We start from the raw sequence: 6,078 nt of genomic DNA on the forward strand, positions 1-6,078 counted from the left end.
GCCTCAGCCCCAAGCCCTCAGAGACACCACTTGTGACTGGATGTGGCACAAGGATTGCAAGGTGATTTGGAAAGAGAAGGGTTAAAGAGCAAACCCCCCCAAGCTCTACACATCTGATAAGCGGAGATCTGCTGGAGCTTGTGGGTCATAGACCTTGCTAAAAGGTTGAGAGGTTGCAGGAAGGCACCACCTGATGAATAGGTCTTAATTGGGACAGGCACCTGCGGGGGTGATAACAATGGGCTGTGAGAAGTGCCAGGAAAGCCCCTAACAACGGCCTTCTGATGTTATCTTTAACCAATTAGAAGTAGTAGGGTTAGCTGTACATGTTTGAAAGAACCAACCAGATTGTAACACAATCTCTGTATAACCCCTGAAAGTTTTCGAATAAACGACTTTCTGCTTGCATCAAGCTGCATCCCGTCTCTCAGTCGCGGCAAATTGGTGACCCCGACGTGATGGGTTTATGAATCGCCTAGCTGAGCGACTTGCTGCGAGTCCCACAGAATTTTGAATGAGCCGCTGAAAGGAAGAAGGAGCCGGCCGGCCTGAAATCCCTCCAGAGTAGAGAGGTGAGCTGTGGGAAACATGGGGAATCAAGCGTCTTCCGCGGGAAGAGATGTATATGAAGTTATGAACGTTCTTCTTAAAAAGCATGGAAAAAATATTTCTGAGCATGACCTCAAGGCAATGATTAAATGGGTACAGGTGGAAATGCCCACTGTAACTGCATGTAGCATTTTTACGCAGGAACTCTGGGATGACGTGGGAGTGAAATTATGGGATGCGGCAACAACGGGAAATGGTGAGGCTCAGCGTATGCTCCCATGGTGGAGAAGCATTTTTGAGACTCTAAAAGCCCAGGAAGGGGGAATAGAAGCCAAAGAAGGGCGAGAGGCAGAAACCCCAACGGCACCTCCTTTGCCACTGCGTCTCAGACCTTTAAGTGCATATGCAGCTGGTTACCCCCCAGAGGGAGACCCTTTCGATCCAAATCCGGTCGGTCTGGACAAGGAACTGAACTTATACCCTCCCGATCCATACGATGTGTGGGCTAATATAAGACGGCAAGCCCTGAAAGAGGGGGATCTGGAAGTTGCTAAAACAATAGTGGCTCCGGTAATTTATCAGGGCCGGAGGGCGCAATGGGAAGCCCTATCTTTTTTGGTTATTAAGGAACTGCGCCGTACCGTCACCGAGCATGGGCTTTCTTCTCCTTATTTTGCAAGTCTGTTGTCTCCCGTGTTGGACACATATGTTATGACTCCTCATGAATTAAAGTCTCTCGCGCAGTTGTTATTGACTCTGACTCAATACTCGCTATGGGAGTCACACTGGAGAAGGGGACTTCAGGCACTTCTCCTTACAAATGTGGGTCATAATAACTCTGCATTAGCTGCGCTGACCATGGAGCACCTTACCGGTACAGGTAGCTCAAGCAGTTTATCAAGAGACTGAAACAGGCTTTGGAACGTCAAATAGACAACACGGAGGCTCGGGAAATACTGTTGTTGAAGCTGGCTGTTGAAAATGCTAATGTTGATCGTAAAAAGTAATTGAAATCTCTTCCTAATCCGAATCCCACATTGATTGAAATGGTGGAAGCTTGTAATAGGATTGGCACTGTAGATCATAAATTCAAGGCTATGGCTGCCGTTTTTGCAGCCATGAAAGGACCATCAGGTGTGGGGAATTGTTATGGTTGTGGTAAGCCAGGCCATTTGAAAAAGAATTGCCTGGTAACGAATGGGGGGGCGAAGACTCAAGCCCCTGGAATTTGCCCTAAATGCCGAAAAGGACGTCATTATGCTAATCAATGTCGGTCTAAGTACGATTTTCAGGGTGAACCGATACAGGGAAACCGATCGCGGAGCATGAGGCAGCGACGCGCGCAGACACAAGTGCCGCAGCCAACATTCCAACCCCCACGCAGGGAAGCAGCAGTGCCTCAAGTCCTTGTCCAGCAACAGCCGGTAGCGCCGGATTGGACCTGGCAACCTCCCACACAGTAACGTTACTCGATTCCTCAGTTCACCTATTGTCAACAAATGTCTCAGGACCTTTACCTCCTAGAACACAAGCGCTATTGTTAGGGAGATCATCTACAACATTGTCAGGCCTTTTTGTACTACCAGGAGTCGTTGACTCTGATAGCACTGACAAAATTAAGATTATGGCATGGACCCCATTTCCTCCCTGCACAATACCTAAAGGTAGCTGTATAGCACAATTAATATTGATTCCAGCAGGGATGAACTTCCCCGTTCCTAGTCAACCTCATCAAAGGAGGGGAGGATTTGGATCTACGGGGAACCCACAAATTCTATGGGTACAATCTATTTCCCAAAAACGACCTGTGTGTCAGTGTACCCTTATCCGCGGAGAATCATAGGGTTGGAAGGGACCTCTGGAGATCATCTAGTCCAACCCCCCTGCCAGAGAAGGAACACCTCACAGCAGGTTGCACAGGAATGCGTCCAGGCGGGTTTTGAATGTCTCCAGAGATGGAGACTCCACCACCTCCCTGGGCAGCCTGTTCCAGTGCTCTACCACCCTCAAGGTAAAGAAGTTCCTCCTCATGTTTAGGTGGAACTTCCTATATTCAAGTTTGTGCCCGTTACCTCTTGTCCTGTCACTGGGCACCACCGAAAAGAGCCTCCCCCATCCTCCTGGCACCCACCCTTTAAGTATTTATAAGCATGGATCAGGTCTCCCCTCAGGTGTCTTTTTTCCAGACTAAATAGACCCAATTCCCTCATTCTTTCTTCATAAGAGAGGTGTTCCAGTCCCCTCATCATCTTGGTAGCCCTATGCTGCACCCTTTCCAGCAGTTCCCCTTTCCTTCTTGAGCTGGGGAGCCCAGAACTGGACACAGTACTCCAGGTGCGGCCTCACCAAGGCAGAGTAGAGGGGGAGGATGACCTCCCTCGACCACACTCTTCTTGATACACCCCAGGATGCCATTGGCCTTCTTGGCACATTGCTGGCTCATGGTCATCCTGTTGTCCACCAGGACTCCCAGGTCTCTTTCTGCAGAGCTGCTCTCCAGCAGGTCAGCCCCCAACCTGTACTGCTGCATGGGGTTATTCCTCCCCAGGCTCAGCACCCTACACTTGCCCTTACTGAATTTCATAAGATTCCTCTCTGCCCAACTCTCCAGCCTGTCCAGGTCTCTCTGTATGGCAGCACAGCCTTCTGGTGTGTCAGCCACCCCTCACAGCTTTGTATCATCAGCAAACTTGCTGAGGGTGCACTCTATCCCCTCATCCAAGTCGTTGATGAATATATTGAACAGGACTGGACCCAGTACTGACCCTGCGGAACACCACTTGTCACTGACCTCCAACTAGACTCTGTGCCCCTAACCACAACCCTCTGAGCTCTGTCTTGCAACCAGTTTTCTATCCACCTTACTGTCCATTCATCTAACCCACTCTTCCTAAGCTTTCCTATGAGGATGCTGTGGGAGACCGTGTCGAACGCCTTGCTGAAGTCAAGGTAGACCACATCCACGGCTCTTCCCTTATTTATCCATCCAGTCACACCATCCTAGAAGGCTATCAGATTAGTCAGGCATGATTCCCCCTTGGTGAATCCATGCTGAGTACTTCTGATAGCCTTCTCTTCCTCCATGTGCCTTGAGATGATGCCCAGAACAAGCTGTTCCATCATCTTTCCAGGGATGGATGGAATTATTGATACTGGAGCTGATGTTACAGTAATCTCCCAGGCCAAGTGGCCCCGTCACTGGCCTCTCACCAACGTTTCTCAGGTGTTGGCGGGGATTGGAGGAACTGGCAATAGCCACCAGAGCGTGGATTTAATTCAAATTCAAAGCCCTGAAGGGCACTTGGCCTCTGTCAAACCCTTTGTGTTACCCGTTCCTATGATTCTGTGGGGCCGTGATGTGCTATCACAGTGGGGAATGTCCATTTGGACCCATTTTTAGATGGGGCCATTGAAGCACGCAACATCCTAAAGTTAACATGGAAGACCGATACCCCTATTTGGGTAGATCAATGGCCCCTACCACTGGAAAAGCTTCGCGCCCTCCAAGAGTTAGTTATGGAGCAGTTAACGAAAGGGCATATTGTGCCTTCCACTAGTCTTTGGAATTCACCTGTTTTTGTTATTAAGAAACAAACCGGCAAGTGGCGCTTGCTCCATGGCCTCAGAAAAATTAATGAGGCAATGGAAGACATGGGAGCCCTCCAACCAGGACTCCCATCCCCCACTATGATTCCTCGACATTGGCATTTGACTGTTATTGACCTTAAAGACTGCTTTTTTAATATCCCATTACACCCAAATGATGCTCCTAAATTTGCTTTTTCAGTACCAAGTGTCAACATGCAAGCTCGGTTGCAAAGATATCAGTGGGTTGTGCTGCCACAAGGGATGAAGAACAGCCCTACAATCTGTCAGTGGTATGTAGTTAAGGTACTTAGTCCTGTTAGGGCCACAATGTCTAGTGTCTTGCTGTACCATTATATGGATGACATCCTAGTGGCCACACATCATGAGGTCATGGAGAAAGCTGTAGCCCTTGTCACAACTGCTGTCAATCAAGCAGGCCTCCGTATTGCGCCAGAGAAGGTTCAAAAAATACCACCATGGAAATACTTAGGTTGGTGCATCAGGGCCCAGACTATAGTTCCTCAACCTTTACAAATAGACAGACATAAAAAATTTGCATGATGTACAGAAATTGTTGGGAACAATTAATTGGGTCCGACCGCTGTTGGGAATTTCTAATGTGGATTTAAGTCCTTTATTCGAACTGCTTAAAGGGGATACTGACTTGCGTTCCCCCCGCAGTCTTGACCCTGAAGCCATTGACTCTTTGCAAAAGGTTGCTACAGCAATCACTCTCAGACAAGTACACCGGTGGGCCCCCGAATTACCTTTTTATCTATTTTAAACCCCACTCGACAACCTCATGCATTAATATTTCAATGGGACCCTCAGAAATCAGACCCACTGCTAATCATTGAATGGGTTTTTCTGTCAAATCAATCTACAAAAACCATTTCGACGCAGCATGAGATGTTTGCTTCTTTGATAATTAAAGCCAGACAATGTTTATTGACATTATCAGGAGTAGACTTTACCTGTATTTGCTTACCTGTGACAAATATATACCTGCAGTGGCTTTATCAGCAGTCAGACGCCTTTATTATGGCATTGGCAGACTATACAGGTCAACTTACATCCCACCCACCTTCGCATAAGCTGCTTAATGTTGACTTTCGCTTGATATCCAGGCCGAAAAAGAGCGATCAGCCATTACAAGCCCTTACTGTATTTACAGACGGGTCTGGAAAATTGCACAAATCAGTCATCTTATGGTGGGACGACCAGAATAGATGATGGGACTTGGACATCGAGACTGTCCCAGGTTCTCCCCAGATAGTAGACCTGACTGCAGTTGTTCGAGTTTTTGGAAGGTGGTCCACACTGCTTAACCTTATCACTGGTTCAGCCTATGTTGCAGGAATTGTTGAGCGAGCTGAAGCATCTGTATTACGTAATGTTTCACATTCCGAACTATTTGCTTCATACAGGAACTTATCTTTCTCTTGGACTCTCGCCCTCACCCCTATTTTGTTATGCATGTCAGGTCACACACTTCTCTACCTGGCTTTATCACAGAAGGGAACCGACGAGCTGATTTGCTGACATTACCACTACAAGTATTGGCAGATCGCGTAGCACAAGCTAAACTCAGCCATTCCTTTTTTCACCAGAATGCTGGAGGTATCAAACGGCAGTTTGAGCTCACCTTCCAACAAGCATCTAGTATCATCGCCGTATGTCCTGACTGCCAAAGGCATTCTTTCCCGTCGATAGCAGGAGGGGTCAATCCCAGAGGACTGCAAAGCTTACAGCTATGGCAAACGGATGTTACGCACTATCCTGAGTTTGGTAAATTGAAATATGTACATTCCTCTATTGACACTTTTTCAGGTACTTTATTTGCTTCTTGCCACACAGGGGAAAAGGCACGTGACATCCGCAAACATTTGATGCATGCTTTTGCCACTTTGGGCATACCCTCTCAAATAAAGACGGATAACG

Source organism: Vanellus vanellus (genome assembly GCF_965231255.1).
Source record: "Vanellus vanellus genome assembly, contig: HAP1_SCAFFOLD_39, whole genome shotgun sequence".
Classification (NCBI taxonomy): Eukaryota; Metazoa; Chordata; class Aves; order Charadriiformes; family Charadriidae; genus Vanellus; species Vanellus vanellus.